This window comes from Aedes albopictus, chromosome 3, assembly GCF_035046485.1.
Source record: "Aedes albopictus strain Foshan chromosome 3, AalbF5, whole genome shotgun sequence".
Classification (NCBI taxonomy): Eukaryota; Metazoa; Arthropoda; class Insecta; order Diptera; family Culicidae; genus Aedes; species Aedes albopictus.
The window spans coordinates 191,049,417-191,062,035 of NC_085138.1; the positions used below are offsets into that span (position 1 = coordinate 191,049,417).

At 39.7% G+C, this 12,619-nt stretch overlaps 1 protein-coding gene across 6 annotated transcripts in view; it reads right to left on the reverse strand.

The window, feature by feature from the left end:
• Positions 1-12,619, reverse strand: part of LOC109429115 (ubiquitin-conjugating enzyme E2-17 kDa) — a 50,448-nt gene that overhangs the window by 1,367 nt on the left and 36,462 nt on the right. The gene's annotated exons all lie outside the window — the stretch shown is intronic.

Consider the following 12,619-nt stretch of genomic DNA (forward strand, 5'->3'; position numbering starts at 1 on the left):
AGAATAGATTGAGCTAATTTCAGAGGAATACGAATACGGATTGCCGGATAAACGGCTACTATGTACAACAGAGGCCATCCCGGCCTTAGCCTGATCGGTAAGGTAAGTACAGAAAACGCACGAGTCAAGTTTAATACGCAGAACTTGGTGAGAGAGATAGCTTTCCAACCATGGAGTATTAAGACTCGCCTAGACGGGAGAGTTTCGACAAAAGTATTCGGTGGTCAATTACGTCAAAAGCAGCTTTCTCTCTCTTCTTGGCGTAACGTCCTCATTGGGACAAAGCCTGCTTCTCAGCTTAGTGTTCTATGAGCACTTCCACAGTTATTAACTGAGAGCTTGCTCTGCCAATGACCATTTTGCATGCGTATATCGTGTGGCAGGCACGAAGATACTCTATGCCCAAGAAGTCAAGGAAATTTCCTTTACGAAAAGATCCTGGACCGACCGGGAATCGAACCCGTCACCCTCAGCAAGGTCATGCTGAATACCCGTGCGTTTACCGCCTCGGCTATATGGGCCCAAGCAGCTTTAAGGTTCGTATATACAGCATCCACTTGCGCGTTAGCTTCAATCTGTCATATGCACGTAGGGGTATTAGGGGCATAATGGACACCATAAGCAAATGAGTATGTTAGGCCTGTATAACAGACAAAAACTTAATATATTATCAGTTGGCTTACAACTTTAACTTGTTTCCTACGTATTTCAATCATTTACAGCTGGTAGAATGTCATTATTGTGAAGAAATAATGAATTGTAAATCGTGTGTTTTTGGGGCTGGCAGGAAAGGTACGGGGCGAAATGGACACCCATCGGGGCATAATGGACACCCCTGCATATTTTATGCTGTATTTTAGAGAATATCCACCAGTTGAGTGATTTGCCAACGGATATCAATACCACAGATATAATACTCCATTTTAGACGAGTTTACATAACTTCAAAGTTAATTAAATAAATTTTAGGGCAAAATAATCGGATTGATTTTTTTCAACCTCTCTAAAATGCCTAACAGTATGCAACGCGCGTACATCCATTCATAATTGCTAGTGTTCATTTCGCCCCGAATTGACTACAACATTGAAATTGCTATTTTCAGTGTGTTTTGATCAAAAAAAATAATACTTCATCCATTGCTAAATCCACGTATACATGTAGATAAGCTAACAATTCACTTGTTTGTATGGTGGACACACTCAATCACTCGTAATACCTTATTTGCTGCTGCTTCGAAATTATAAGAAATTCACCATATGAAAAACATACTTCAATTTCAATGATATTTTGGTTATTTTGAAGGAATATAAATGGTACTTTTGAAAAATAGAACAATGACTTCTTGCTTTACACTTATGCATTGAAAGTTTTACATAAAAGTCAACGGTTTCGGTAAAAACAGGGGTGTCCATTTCGGCCCGGGTGTCCATTATGCCCCTAATCCCCCTATATACTTGCAAATTCCATCAAGTTGGTTGTTACGGTACGACCTGGCATAAATCCGTATTGGTGCATTTCGTAGTTCTTAGTAGCACTGAGGATGACTGTTGCGACAACCACTGGGTCGCTAGAAGAAGGTTGTGCGATTGGGCACTCCCTCTGCTCCGCAGAACGTCAACATGACATGACAACGTCAAACCTAGATGATCAACAAAATTGAAGACCGATCTTAGTTGAAGCACCAGTGAATTATAAATCTATATTACTATAGTTATTAGTTATTGCTATTCGATATTAATATTAGGCGCTCCTTGAGCCACTACCCTGGAACTATTGTATTAGCTTGAATTGATATCCAATGAGTATGAATTTAATTCGGTGTTTGTTTGGCCTAATCTCAAACTCTTACATAACCCTACAGATAGCACCAGGTATAATCCCAGTTAAATCATTCATCAGTCATTATTCGATCGGAAATTTGTACCGAAATGTAAGTAACGACCCAAATTACTGTAGGGAAGTGGAACCATCTCGGCAGGGGTCCTATTTTGGGAACTTTTCTGCTGCAATTTTTGGAACGCGATGAGATACGTATAGTATCTAGCCGTGAACAAAATTTCAAGTCGATTGGTTTGGAATTGACTGAGTTATAGCGAAGAGTGCCCAAAATACCGACCGCTGCCCAAGTGGTTCGCTACCCTAACAGTTCTTTATACAATAAATACATAATTTACAGCTTTGAAGCTGATCCGTAGCAGCTAACAAAATCTCGGTGTTTGATTGAATTCTGACAACAATGACATTACCCACTATTATTTCATAAGGTTTTTGACCCTACTGTTGGACTGGTTATTCGTTTATAGTTTCTCTCTTGTTTCCTTTCTTATGTACGGGGAACATAAACGATAGCTTTCACATTGCGGGGAATTTCCTTTGCTTAAAAGACTTGTTGAAAATAAGGGCCAACCAAGATCATGGGATATTACGGTCCAATCCAAATTCGATAAATACTCCGCAAAGTGCGTCCCGTATATATTCCTCCAGCAATGGTTTTCGGCGAACGATTGCACAATTCCCTAATTTGAGTGTTACTACAACATGATTTTAATTCAGGGTTGCTCACTGCATTCACACTTCCGAATGTTTCGCCGATGTTGGGGTCAGGTTTACAACCGATGGTTCTCGATTCAGGACAGAAAATCTGAACATCACAAGAGCTTCTGCAATAATGGCTACCTTAAGACCAGGTTCGGAACTCCGTTCGGACCTGGAGTCTTAAGCTTAAAGGATTTCGCAATCCCCGCAAGTTTCTCATCATAGGGACCATTACACCAGTTTTCTTGGCCATCCCGACCCCGTAGACATCACCCCAAGGGTTAATATTGGCATTCTGATAGAGACCCTCATTGTAGACCTTTTAGCCTGTCCTTATCGCGGTCTTAAGGACAAACGTCTTGAACTCCCACTTCAACAGTACATCAGAACTTCAGACGCACAAATCTCAAGAAGCAAGCTTCAAACAACAGTGCATTTTATTATTCTGTTCTTGCTCACTTGTAATAAGCATCAAATAAGAAGATCAGGTGCGCTGGTTTGGTTTACAAAGAGATTTGTGCGGCCGAAATAGTGAGTAGGTGCCAAAGTCGGCCATTGTGGTGGCCATTTTGGGATTCTAACGAGTCTGTCCTTAAGTGCGATTTTTGAACGCCATCTGTCGCTCATTTCATCAGTATGCCGGTAGTCTCCCATTCCTTGGGTGTTTTATTCTAGCCATGGTAGCACCGAATGCGTACCTCACAGCAAAAAGGTATACCTATCATCACAGACAAATAGACGTAACACTCTTAAAAACGGCTTGGCACATGCATTTAACGATCAATTCAAATTTCATTTGTTTTCCGCGATCCTTCCACCAGAGGCGCTGGTGTTTGATCGCTTTGACTTTTGCCAGTGTACACGTTGCTGAATGATGCAAACGAAATATACAGTCGATTTGTGTGATAGTATGCGTGATAGACAAACGTCAAATCGAAATCCATCATAGCCGATAGTGTCTCACGCGGTTCTACCGTTCTACCAACAGGTGACAGTGTGCTCATGAAAAATACACCAGGCAAAAGTTTTTGTTGAATTTACCACAGACAAACAGACGTAACAGGCGCTAGTGGTTACACGTTGCTGAATGATGCAAACGAAAATTACAAGTGATTTGTATAGCGATTTTCAACCTTCTTAATAAAAAGGTATTAAACCATTTGTTTCGCTCGCTTGTTAAATATGTTTTGCAATATTTATTAAGAGTGAGCACGCATGATACCAAAAATACCCTTAATGAGCATTAGAATGCATTATATTTGTAAACGTAGGCTTAGCTGCAATTGTCATAAATAAAAAAAAGAAAATAAGAGCAAGCAATTCTTACTTCAGCAATTCGCCATTCGATTCTCATATCTTTCAACGGTTTTCCGTTCGATCTTCAATGACGAAGGAGAATAGTCCCAGACGATGAATTTCTTTCTTTCTGCTGACGTAGGACATTTACACACTCAGCTTTGATTACCGAAGTCGGTAAAATTTTACTGGGTTTTTGAACAGCAGAGTTAAGTCGGTAAACGAGTGTGAATACCGAAAAGTCGGTAACACTTAAAATTTTGATCTGTCAAACAAATACTGAAATAGTCAGTAATATCTGATGTACATGTTACGGTCTTTTTCGGTAATCTAAAATTTTATTTGATTGGTCTTGCTGAGTTTTTCAGTTCCCGAAAATATGTTGTTCCCTCCCGGTCAGCCACACTTTCGATGCATTTTGCATTTCAAGGTGCTTCCGATTCATGTCCATGCCCCATGCCCATGTCATGATTCATGCCCCTGCCGACCGTTTTTGGAAGGATTGAAAATCTAAGAATTAACTCCGACAGAACCGAAACGACCTCAGGGCAAAACTCGAAGTGCGGGAGTATCCAGTCGGTGCTCGATTATTGTTCTATCTGAAGGGGCGGCAAAATGTATACAATCTGCTGTGTAACACTTGCACCAACAAGGTCCCTGAAGATTTATCTAGCGAATGAGGCCATTCCAGTTCTCCGGTACGTAGATTTCCAAATACTTACCAAACAAGCGGCAAGGGCACAGGAATCGGTGTTTAAAATGTTGAATCACGATGAGAACAGTTTTATGGCGATGGCTCTGATGATCAAAGCTTTTCTTTTTCTTTTTCTTTTTTTTGACAGCTAGGAGCACGTGCCGATTACTGTTTACATATTACTTTAACGAAAACTCAGTAAAAACGAACCAATGCTGAAAAGTCAGTACTGTTTTTTACTGACTTTTGACTGAACTCAGTAAATCTTCAACTTTGCTGAACTCTCGGCACAAACTATATCCGCATTCATTAAAATGTCAAAAAATATTACTGAACATCAGTTAGATTGCATAAAAATGCTGAAAACTCAGTAACTTTTGTATTTTACGGTTCAAAAACCGTAAAAAAATACCGAACAGAGAAATCGAAAATGAGTGTGTACCGAGTGGACGCCAAACTGAAAGATCGTTAGCTACGTAGATATGTTATTTCGTTGCTCTTGGTACTTATTGCTGAAAGCGCATAGCCGACGGACGTTGGCTGATTGAGTTTTGAAAATATAAATAAACTTTGATTGGATGTTTCTGTATCGCGTGTACACTTCTTGGTAACGCTGCCAAGCCAACAGATGCTTTTCGCGTCTCTTCGAACACCGCCGCATCGTTAGGCGGAAGGTAGGTAGGTGTGGGAAATAGCAAGTTATACACTTGAAGGTCCCAAGAATATGTATCGAATTTGTTTTGTTTTCTATGCCAATGCGCCGTCCCCGCCGTTGTCAGTAATCACGAATGGGTAGTAGTTGATAATCAATTACCGAAGGAAACCGAATGGTTTGAGTATGCTTAGCAATTGAATTTAAATTCAAAGTTGCCTTAGATTTTTCAGTGCCAATGCTATAGCATACAGCGACTCAGTACATGGCTCTACAATGTCTATCGGTTCAACTGACTGTGTTATCAGGTTGCATTTTACCCAACTCTCTGAACAGGGTTTTTAAAATTTCCAAACATAAAGCTGCGTCACAAGGTCCAAGTAAAGAAGGCACATAGGTTTTTATGACACATCCAAACTTTTGGACGTTATTTCGCATAAAAATTTGCCAGAAGCGGATGAAAAGCAGGCAGGCATTGTCCCAGTGAAGACATTACCAACGGAAACAGCCCAAGCGAACAAAAAAAGGATTTGTGATTGGAAACTCGGAACGAATATGATGTAATCTATATATAAAAATGAGTTTTAAGTTCCTTTGAGGCAAAAATGAGTTTTAAGTTCCTTTGAGGCAACAAAACTCAAGAACGGATGAACCGATCAGCATGACTCTTGCACGGTTCGGTTCGTATTCATGGTGGCTGTGTTTATATGTACAAAAAGTTACTAAAATCTACAGTGAGAAAGTTGAAAAAGTGCTGATTTTCATGAACTAGGAAAAAAATCAACATGATCGAAATGAAACCAATCTAGAGTGCCATGCTGCAACGACCTTAGCAATTGTCAAACCAACACAACTTGGCAAGACAAAGTTTGCCGGGACAGCTAGTCTATTCTATATATATAAAAATGAGTTTGATATCCCTTTGAGGCAACAAAACTCAAGAACGGCTGAACCGATCAGGATGACTCTTGCACGGTTTGGTTCGTATTCGTGGTGGCTGTGTTTATATGTGCAAAAAGTTACGAAAATCAGCTAGAAAAGTAACAAAATTGAAAAAGTACTGATTTTCCATGAGCTGGGAAGAAAATCAACAAGATCGAAATGAAATCAATCTAGAGTGCGGTAACGTTATGAGCTCAACAGTTGTCAAACCACCACAAGACGGCAAGACAAAGTTTGCCGGGACAGCTAGTACTAAATAAATAACACCGCTAGCCATGATGGTCTCCCATAGCGGAAGGTCCGAAAAAGCTTGAAACTATTGAGAAATCATCATGTCTACAGGTCGTAAGCCCTGATAAAGTGCGGAACGTTTTGATGGCTGTGATCCCTGACCATCATGTCAAAAACACAGGGATACCCAAGTGACCATACTGTTAGCGTGTAGGGGTTGCATGTGTGAGGCGCATATATTGACAGGCATTGCTATGGACCGTTAGGGCTGAATAGGGTCGGGGAATGGATCTACGATTGCTGAATTATACTGAAAAAATCGTGATTCAGCAGTGGTGGCACCGCTTTCCGCTTTTGTTCGGCCTTGGTGGTTTGTGTGGGGTAGTGCGTGTCGGTGTGTGTGTGTGCTTTGTGCGTGCGGTGCATACGGCTTCAGCAGGGTGGTTACTTGGGTAGTGTGGGATAATTGGGTTTGGGACTGTGGGGGTCGTCGTTAATAAGGCCGACATCATTGAGTGCTCAGTGTTGGCGGTTGTATTGGTGACGATTTCTTCAGCCTCAAGATCTCATTTATACCACGCACAGACTTTTGGGAAGAGGGAGTACTTTGTAATGCAAGAGGGATTTTAACTCTGTGTTACGGGTTGGACGAGGTCATGCAGATAGATTCAACCCAGGTGACCGTGCGGCTCGGACAGTGATGCATGAATGAGTGCGGTGTGGGTGAGGTGCGCTGCCCTGTGGGTGCAGTTGAGTCCGGGTTGGAGTGGAAAGAGACCCTTCTCTACTCTAGGTCGCGGGGTAGTGTTTGTCTTATTTGTGCCATGTTGTGCGTGATTTGCGGCTCGAGCTGCGTGGTTACTTGGGAAGTATTGTGCTCTGTAATCTAGATTTTGGTTTTAAGGTGAAGCTAAGGCTGGGCTGTTCCTCGGATTTGTTGGGCGCAGGTCGGGAGAGCTGGTGGCGGTTTGTGCTGGAGGGTTTGTTCGATTGGTTAATCACTGGTGGTGGCCAGTTGATCGACTTATCGGCGCTGCCTGTCATTTGGTTCTTGGGGTTTGTGCTCTCGAGATTCGGGCCGTTGCTTCGTTGTATCTTCGCTTTAATACTAATATCCCTTGTTTGATTTAACTGACTGTTTTTTACATTTAACTCATTCTATTTCATAGATTGCCAGATTTAAGGGTAATGGTTCAATAGGGTGTTAGCAGTCAGAGTGGATTAGAACGAGTAAGCGTCTACAATACACCAACACTGACACACACTCCAATACTTACAAGCACACATGCACCTACAACTAGCTGTAAAAGACCAGTGGGCGGGACAATGGTGCCTACACAACAGTTGTAGGTGGGGTGTTTGGCTTAGCTACATGACTTGGTCCGGCAAACCCATAAACATCAATTGGTAGACGTATTGCCTAGTGAAAAGACAACGCAGATGGGCGAAAGCCAGGGGATGCGTTGATAATAGCAGAATAGCAAAATATGACGTAATACTAAATAAATGAATGAATATACGGGAGGTATCCAGTGAAAAACCATGGAAGTCATTCCAAGATTAATTTCCAATCCAGAAATAAATCCTGCCGAAATTGCTGAAAAATCTTTGTAGCAGAATTTCTAAATGGATATATATTCGAAAACTTTTTTTATTAATCAAGTCAGTTAGGACCTAACGAAAATCCATTGCCAATTTTAATGTTCTTAAAAGCTTAGAGTTTAGCTTTCTAATTGCGAGTTCGGATTTGAAATTGATGTCTGCGAACACAGCGAAAATCCCGATTTGATTATAACATTCAAAATGGCAGACAAATCCAAGATGTCTGCCAAAAAATTTTCAAATTCAAATGAATGGTCTATGATTTCCCCATTCCGCAATAAATTAGGTGCAATTTTATGAAAAATCGTGATTTTTGCCACCTTGTCAGCCCCTTGACAAGCGAGGGGTCCATCAATTAACCCAAACAAAAAGGTTTTCATCCTTTTTATTATACTCTAGCGTATAAGCTAGAAAAAATAAATAAATCCCAGACATTATGTAAATGGTATCTGGTTTTAGCAAGAATTATCCTAATTTAACAGCTAGACTTAACTTCAAAACAGTTTGGACGACCCTGAATATCCCAAAAGTATATAACAATTGTTATGCAATTCAGTATCATAATTTCTATTTAATACTACCCATTTCAGTATCATAATGACCTACTTTTCCGTACCGGTTCATTATGCAACTGAAATGAGTTGCATAATGAAAAATAGTTGTATAATGTTCATAATGCAACTCATTTGAGTTGCATTATGAACATTATGCAACTCAAATGAATTGCATTATGAAAAAAAAAACATTGCATAATAGTTATTTATATAACGAGTTGCAAAAAGTTGATTTTTTCAGCACGAGTCGTAAATTTATCCAACGAGGCTTGCCGAGTTGGATAAATACGAAGAGTGCTGAAAAAATCGAGTTTTGCAACGAGTTCCATACAAAATTTTATGCAATGATTTTTTCATAGTGCAACTCATTTGAGTTGCATAATGTTCATAATGCAACTCAAATGGGTTGCATTATGAACATTATACAACTATTTTCATTATGCAACTCATTTCAGTTTTTTAATGAAACTCAACGTACATATGTACAGATGGAAATATTATTAGTAAAATTGCGAAAAAATCCACAGCTCAGGTGAGATTTGAACTCACGACCCTTATACGCTAGACAAGTGCTTTTCCAACTAAGCTACCGAGCCAATTAATGACACGGCATTTTGGTTGGTACAAGGTAATTCCAATCTCATCGATCATGCTTCATCTTTCCCTTAAATTTCACCGCAAATATATCCATCTCTTATGTACACATGCATGAAGAGCGATGCGATTTATTTACTGTTGAAACTGTTTGCCTAACTTTCAGGCGTCTCTTCATCACCGACTGTGGTGAGGAAGAACAATTGAAACCTGGTAGGCGACCAACGTGTCGTTCGCACTCTTTCATATACGACAGATTACTACAGAAGAGGTAGAAGCTCGAATATGACTTAAGGGCAAAGTCTTCGGTATACCAATCCGTGTGGTCAATTAATGATTTTTAATGAAACTCAACGTACATATGTACAGATGGAAATATTATTAGTAAAATTGCGAAAAAATCCACAGCTCAGGTGAGATTTGAACTCACGACCCTTATACGCTAGACAAGTGCTTTTCCAACTAAGCTACCGAGCCAATTAATGACACGGCATTTTGGTTGGTACAAGGTAATTCCAATCTCATCGATCATGCTTCATCTTTCCCTTAAATTTCACCGCAAATATATCCATCTCTTATGTACACATGCATGAAGAGCGATGCGATTTATTTACTGTTGAAACTGTTTGCCTAACTTTCAGGCGTCTCTTCATCACCGACTGTGGTGAGGAAGAACAATTGAAACCTGGTAGGCGACCAACGTGTCGTTCGCACTCTTTCATATACGACAGATTACTACAGAAGAGGTAGAAGCTCGAATATGACTTAAGGGCAAAGTCTTCGGTATACCAATCCGTGTGGTCAATTAATGATTTTTAATGAAACTCAACGTACATATGTACAGATGGAAATATTATTAGTAAAATTGCGAAAAAATCCACAGCTCAGGTGAGATTTGAACTCACGACCCTTATACGCTAGACAAGTGCTTTTCCAACTAAGCTACCGAGCCAATTAATGACACGGCATTTTGGTTGGTACAAGGTAATTCCAATCTCATCGATCATGCTTCATCTTTCCCTTAAATTTCACCGCAAATATATCCATCTCTTATGTACACATGCATGAAGAGCGACCAACCAAAATGCCGTGTCATTAATTGGCTCGGTAGCTTAGTTGGAAAAGCACTTGTCTAGCGTATAAGGGTCGTGAGTTCAAATCTCACCTGAGCTGTGGATTTTTTCGCAATTTTACTAATAATATTTCCATCTGTACATATGTACGTTGAGTTTCATTAAAAATCATTAATTGACCACACGGATTGGTATACCGAAGACTTTGCCCTTAAGTCATATTCGAGCTTCTACCTCTTCTGTAGTAATCTGTCGTATATGAAAGAGTGCGAACGACACGTTGGTCGCCTACCAGGTTTCAATTGTTCTTCCTCACCACAGTCGGTGATGAAGAGACGCCTGAAAGTTAGGCAAACAGTTTCAACAGTAAATAAATCGCATCGCTCTTCATGCATGTGTACATAAGAGATGGATATATTTGCGGTGAAATTTAAGGGAAAGATGAAGCATGATCGATGAGATTGGAATTACCTTGTACCAACCAAAATGCCGTGTCATTAATTGGCTCGGTAGCTTAGTTGGAAAAGCACTTGTCTAGCGTATAAGGGTCGTGAGTTCAAATCTCACCTGAGCTGTGGATTTTTTCGCAATTTTACTAATAATATTTCCATCTGTACATATGTACGTTGAGTTTCATTAAAAATCATTAATTGACCACACGGATTGGTATACCGAAGACTTTGCCCTTAAGTCATATTCGAGCTTCTACCTCTTCTGTAGTAATCTGTCGTATATGAAAGAGTGCGAACGACACGTTGGTCGCCTACCAGGTTTCAATTGTTCTTCCTCACCACAGTCGGTGATGAAGAGACGCCTGAAAGTTAGGCAAACAGTTTCAACAGTAAATAAATCGCATCGCTCTTCATGCATGTGTACATAAGAGATGGATATATTTGCGGTGAAATTTAAGGGAAAGATGAAGCATGATCGATGAGATTGGAATTACCTTGTACCAACCAAAATGCCGTGTCATTAATTGGCTCGGTAGCTTAGTTGGAAAAGCACTTGTCTAGCGTATAAGGGTCGTGAGTTCAAATCTCACCTGAGCTGTGGATTTTTTCGCAATTTTACTAATAATATTTCCATCTGTACATATGTACGTTGAGTTTCATTAAAAATCATTAATTGACCACACGGATTGGTATACCGAAGACTTTGCCCTTAAGTCATTTCAGTTGCATAATGAGCCAGTTCGGAAAAGTTGGTTATTATAATATCAAAATAAGTTATATAAAATGTAAATTATGATACTGAATTGCATAAAATATTTTTTGTAATTGCTTTGCGAATTCCCCTACTTTTCACTCGCGGTAACAATGATAAAACGGCCTACTTTTCTTCACTGAAGCAAAGGTGCCGAAAAGTACTACTTTTCGGCACTTTTGCTAACACGCACTTTTTGTTTAGTACCGCTACTTCCGTAGATACAGTTGCTGCTTCTACATGCACTGATCAGTTCGAATCCGAATCAGGACGATTCAGATTCTGATTTGAACTGCCAATCAGGTGTAGAAGCAGAAGCTGAACCTACTTTTGCTTTTGCTTATGATGCTGCATGACGACGACGGGAGCTTGAAAACTTGCGACAGTTGGCCCACCATAGCCTACCTGATCGAAGAAAATACTATGCACTACGTCCTGTCCGTGCGAGCATGGAGGCTCGCACGTGGTTGCTGCTGATACACGTTTGTGTGGCTAGAGAGATTATACTGTACGGGAATTTTTGCAATTACAAAAAACTTTGTATGCAACGCGTTGCAAAACTCGATTTTTTCAGCACTCGTCGTATTTATCCAACTCGGCAAGCCTCGTTGGATAAACGTACAACTCGTGCTGAAAAAATCATCATTTTGCAACTTGTTGCATAAATAACTATTATGCAATTCAGTATCATAATTTCATTTTTATATAACTCATTTCAGTACCATAATGGCCATTTTTTCTGAACTGGTTCTTTATGCAACTGAAATGAGTTGCATAATGAAAAATATTTGTATAATGTTCATAATGCAACTCATTTGAGTTGCATTATAAATATTATGCAACTCAAATGAGTTGCATTATGAATAAAAATCATTGCATAAAATTTTGTATGAAACTCGTTGCAAAACTCGATTTTTCAGCACTCTTCGTATTTATCCAACTCGGCAAGCCTCGTTGGATAAATGTACGACTCGTGCTGAAAAAATCAACTTTTTGCAACTCGTTACATAAATAACTATTATGCAATTCAATATAATAATATCCATTTTATAGGACTCATTTTAGTATCATAATGGCCAATTTTTCCGAACTGGTTTATTATGCAACTGAAATGAGTTGCACAATGAAAAATAGTTGCATAATGCTCATAATGCAACTCATTTGGGTTGCATTATGAACATTATGCAACTCAAATTAGTTGTATAATGAAAACATCATTGCATAAAATTTTGTATGGAACTCG